Source organism: Vicia villosa, unplaced genomic scaffold (genome assembly GCF_029867415.1).
Source record: "Vicia villosa cultivar HV-30 ecotype Madison, WI unplaced genomic scaffold, Vvil1.0 ctg.000081F_1_1, whole genome shotgun sequence".
Classification (NCBI taxonomy): Eukaryota; Viridiplantae; Streptophyta; class Magnoliopsida; order Fabales; family Fabaceae; genus Vicia; species Vicia villosa.
The window spans coordinates 1,369,606-1,375,414 of record NW_026705004.1 but is presented as its reverse complement, the minus strand read 5'-3'; the positions used below and the strand labels follow the sequence as shown (position 1 = coordinate 1,375,414).

The 5,809-nt window shown below is 30.2% G+C and overlaps 1 long non-coding RNA gene across 1 annotated transcript; it reads left to right on the top strand.

The window, feature by feature from the left end:
- The first annotated feature begins 326 nt into the window (after nt 1-326).
- On the top strand, nt 327-2,424 carry LOC131623811 (uncharacterized). The gene is made up of 3 exons (XR_009290314.1): nt 327-447; nt 591-1,019; nt 1,355-2,424. It is a non-coding gene; the product is annotated as an uncharacterized LOC131623811 (long non-coding RNA).
- Nucleotides 2,425-5,809: the final 3,385 nt, after the last annotated feature.

The window sequence follows — 5,809 nt, the reverse complement described above, 5'->3', positions numbered from 1 at the left end:
TGGTGATTTTTTTATTTATTTTGTTTTTTATTCTAAAATGTGTTCGCACGCATAACATAATCTTATCCATGTTATAACTTATCAGTAGTAGTCAGCTATAGATTGTTATCGCTAAGAGCATCTTAAAAAAATATTTAATTGGAACACATTAAAAGAATACGGTCCTATTTATTTTAGGGTTAAATATATTTTTAATATCTAGATATTTTTAATTTTATTTTTAATTCTTATTAAAAAATGCTATATTTTAATATCTTCAATAGTATACCTATCTCTCCATCTCTCCATGTTTCACGTCTAAAATTTTCAATATATTATAAAATAAGGTCAAATTTTCAAGGAAACTAATTTCCCCCTTGCAACTGAGGTTGCGCGTAAAGTTGTTTCTGCTCCTCTGCTCTTTGGAGGTGCTAACCGAAATAAGATGGCTAACTGGAATAAACCAAGGTATTATGTTTTTCTTTGATTGCTATGTGCACAAGTGTTATGCATCAGAACATGGGAGAAATTTGGGGCTGAATATGTTAACTTTGAGTGATGTAGTTGAGATTTGTGGCTAATTAAATTTGTAAATCGATGCATCATTGCAGGTAACCCATGGTCCATTTGAGATATTGGTGACATCATTAATGTGCCTCCCATTTTATAAGTTTATTTCTTGGCTAAAGGAGTTGGTCTGATATTAGGAATGAATTGAGAGCCAGTCACATGTTTATGGAATTCTGAAATGCTTGCATAATATCATAGTAATTTTATCCTGCAAATACTTCATGGATTGATATTTGATGTTCTTTGGAATATGGATGTTCATCCTACATAAGTGGAGTTATGTTGTTTGAACAGACTTGTGATGTGAAGGGATATTACTAGTTAGAAGAAACCTCTTGTGCCAGAAGCATGTCACTAGGAATGATAACTTTAGACCGTTCTTTCTATTGTATATGATTCTCATCATGAGGGGAACTGTTACCATAAAACCATTTAAGGGCGATCATAAATCTGACTTTCCAAAGTTGCAGGTTATATATCTACTTCAATTTTTTCATACAAGTTTTCACTTATTTTTTGGCTGTTGTTTTATCGTTACCCCTTGAATTAAAGGTTCACTGTAGAAACTTTGATTATTCCTAATTGTTATAGACACTTTGATTATTCCTAATTGTTATAGACACTCTGAGATATAACTTTCATAGTTATGAATTATGATGCACATGCACTAATATGAAGTACATTTTTCATTGAGTTGAGCATATGCAGTCGGTAGTAGTTTAAAATGACAAGATTTGCTCCTACTACATTTTCCATTAATCTTGATATTTTGACAAAGACTCATAAAACTTCTTGTTTGTTGCAGGATATGCCAAAACTTAACCGTTGCACATAACTGTTGTCTATGAATGAAGAGCTGAAACAAGCTAGAAAACTGTTTGAACACGATGAAGAGAATCGGAGGAAGGTTTTTGAGGGAGATGAACCTGCAGGAGGATGAATGATTAAGATTGTTGAAATACAATGAAGTTGCATTCTAGATTAGGACTGACGTGCTATCACTTTGTTGGTTATTATGTATTTCAATTTTGAGAGCAATTTAAATAGCACCGATTTGTTTTGGCTGTGAAATATCCATGGCTGGCATGAAATGCACGTTGAGACGTAAACTACATGTGGTTTTGTTTTTTCACAGTAAAATTGCATTTCAGTGTTCTCCCAAACATGTACTTAATGTTAATATTTGAATATAATGTCTATAACCCATTCCTGCAATTGAGTAGCATGATTGAAGTTGTGTTCAAACTCTTTCATAACACATACTCGCTAATATAACATGATTTTGGTTAAAATTAGATGTTGAGTGGCTTTGAATTAAAATTGATTTTGCTGTCAAATCTTGGTTTAATTAAATTAATTTAACAACATCACATTTATTCAAAACCATGTTTAATAATATTCTCTTTTTTCACTATAGCTTGCAATTTTCATCTTCAACCTTTAAAACACTGTCAAATATTTGTACACCCTATTTATCTTTTATTCATTCATCATCTATTTTCATCAGCCGCCGCAGAAAGACAGACATCCATTTTCATCGAGTTTGACGGTCGCTGCAGACAAACAACATGTTGGACGTCACCCTATTCAGAGAGGAAAATGACAATGGAAACCCCGAACTCATCCGCGAATCCCAACGCCGACTCACCAGTGTTGAAGTAGTTGATGACGTTATTAGTGTCGACAAACAATGGCGAAATCGTACTCATCTCTCTCTAAAGCGACAATAATTGCATCAACCTAATCTTGTTTTGTTGCAGGTCAGTTTGATTTGGAGAATCTCTGAAAAATAATAACAATAAATTTCTAGCAAATAATTAGCTTAACATGTCACAATATTCTGGATTTGATTATACCAAACAGTATATGGCAGGAGGCACAGTCTTTTGTATTCCTCAAGACGACGCATCGGTCCAAAGAACCAGCAGCTAGGAAGGTTAGCTTTGTGGTACAAACTTCCACTAGTTTGCTTAATGCAGCCACCATTCCATTGGAGATGAGAGATATAAGCACTATTAATGACTTGAAGCAGCTGCTGCTATGCAGAAAAATTCTGCCGGTTGATGACTATATGTTTATACACAGGCAGAGGATCATGCGTGATACTAGTAGTTGTAGTCTTAGGTGGCATGGAGTTGAAAATGGCGACTATCTCTACGTGTTCAAAGGGACGGTTAGTCACAGTGCCTGAGATTGAAGTTATCATAATAATTATGAACTTATTTGTCATAGGATGTTTTGTGCATTCTTTGTCATTTAGAATGGGAAGCTGAAGAACATTATAGATTAAATTTCATTGTTTTACTCATAAACATAAACATGTTTAAATTTTGGAAGATTTTTTTGTCTATAAATTTTAAGACTTTAATGTCCCTATATGTTATACCTACTACTTATACAAATTTATATGACTCTTCAAAATTAAATAGAATAAAAACAAAATATTAACGATTCCATTAATGTAGATGCACATTTGTATTAACATCACTCAATATTTACAAACTTTTACTGGATATACCAGCAACAGTTTCTCCATCCCAGACCTGAGAGTCTCCCAAGCTTCTAAAGTGTTCTTTGCTATTAAAGCAAGATTATTCGGTGACAAAGACTCGGTACCTCTCCGACGACCTCACCAGCCACCGCCGTGTGAAGTCGGTGGTCCAATTAGGTGTCTGTAACTGAAACCACTTCCGCTTCGATTCAAGTTACGGGTTACCGCCGGAAAAAATAGAGATGTTATTGAGAAACATGGAGAGATGAAAAATTTAGACGTGAAAAGATGGAGAGATAGGTATTTTATTGAAGGAAGAAATTTGGTTTGTACTCTTACAGAGAATAGAAAATAGAAGAAGAGATTTGTTATATGTTTATGTACGAAACAGAAATCGTACAAAGTAAAAATATTTATGACACAGTAAAAAAAAAATTTGACACTTAAAAAAAAAATCACCTCTAACTAATTTTACATGTTCTCAATTTTATCCTAATAAATCTTAAGCATTCATTTAATCTTGTGGTTATTTTTAGAGGTCTCACCGGTGAGGAACTTAATTGAGCCTTCACCCTAGACTTAACCTAAAAGAATATGGTCCTATTTATTTTAGGGTTAAATATATTTTTAATATCTAGATATTTTTAATTTTATTTTTAATTCTTATTAAAAAATGCTATATTTTAATCCCTATATAATTTTTACTTATGCAATTTTATTTTTTACTATTTTTTAAAAATTTTAAAACTGTTTAATTACGTTTAAAATTTTAATTTTTTAAATAATTTTTTTATTCGTGTTTAAAATATTATTAAATATTTTTTTGCCAACTTATAGAATTTTTTATAATGAGAAGAATTAAACATGAATTTTTTAAATTTTAAAAGATAATGATAAAAGTAATGCAAATTTCGACTTAGAAATTAAATTTTGAGTTTTTTTTTCCGAGAAACTTTTTATAACGTTCTAAACATGTCTGTAAAATAATCATTCAAAAGTACACATCGGTTTTATAGTATGGACTAAAATTACGTGCATAATTATTTTATGGGGATTAAAATATGTTATTATTTTAATATGGACTAAAAATGAAATTTGAGATATTTATAGGGACCAAAAACATACTTAATTCTTTATTTTATTAAAAAATAAATGTATCTAGATTATATCATGAACTAGATACATTGATTATTTAATAAATCTAAAATATCAAATGGAAATTTAAAATGACTACTTTCTTTTATAAATAAGATCAAAAGGAGTATTATATAATAGTAACAATCAGATTTTAAATTATGTTTGACTTTTATTTTAATTATATAGAAAATAATGATTATAAATAGTTGTGATTGATTGACTCTGTAGTACTTTCTACATTAATTGTGCATAACAATTAGTCTCTTACAAAAATATAAACAATTTTCTTAAAGAGATATAATTTTTTTGGTTTAATTACAATTTTAGTCCCTCTATTATTAATATTTTTGGGTTTTGGTCCCCTATTTTAAAATTCAAAATTTTAGTCCTTAATTTTAGTTTTTTTTTAGATTTTGATCCTCTTGCAAATCCGAATGCAATTTTTAATGAAATGGAACTCACATTGATGAGATGTTCAATATAAATCTTAAATAAAAGTTTTTTTAACAGTTCACTGCTGAACTGGCGGTGACACATCATCAATGTAAGTGTTATTTTATTTAAAATTGCCTTCAGATTTGTAGGGGGCCAAAATTCTCAAAAAACTAATATATAGGGACTAAAATTCTGAATTTTAAATTAAGGGGACCAACACAAAAAAACAAAAATAATAGGGAAACCAAAATTATAATTAAGTCTATTTTTTATTCAAATAACCCAACTTTTCAATTTAATTTTCAAACTAACTTACGTTTACAAAATTTCTAAAATACTCCACTTTCAAACAAAAAAAAAAATTAAATGAAATGCAGACGTCGGACAAATTGGCGTTGTCATTCAAAATTTCAGTGGTGTCGTCAATTAAATTGTCAACTATATACAATATGGTCAATTTAATTGATGACTGCATGCATGCATTAGGTACTAGCGCCAATTCAATTGGCTAATGTGGTAATTGAATTATTTTTTTATAAAAACAATAAATTATATAGAAAACCAAATAATAAATATTAATATTTAATTTAAATTATTTTTTACATAAGAAAATAAAATAAACACTAACGAAGACAGTTGGTTGGTCATACTGGCCACCAGTTCCTTACCCTCTAGCTACCCTAACTTGTTGCACTCGTTGTTGATTCATCTCAGGTATTTGAGGATTTGAGGTCTCAACAACATCACCATCACCAGAGTACGAAACCTACCTACATCCTATATAAAAAAAATAAGTTTTTTCTTAAAAATAATATGTTAGAACAAATATAGCTCATAGTAGCGAAATATACACTTTCATGAGTCTCAATGTTAGCGATTGTTCCTCTGTACATTCATCCATGGTCAATATAGTCATTTTACAAGTGAGAAAATAAGAGAGAGTGGTGTTTGTTGGTGATTCAAATATGAGAGATGTGAAGAGTAATATTTGTTGTTGATGCTGAAAAAGAATCGAGTTGATGTCTTATTTATAAGGTAAGGAAGATAAAGAGTAATTGAACATGATTAAATATAAGACATGCATGTAGTACCGATGGTGCTAGGTCAATTGGCGTCCTCTTTTAAAATCAAGTTGTTACGACCGGCTTTAAATTTTAAGCTTTTAAACTTAAACTACATAGTCGCCACCTATATTTA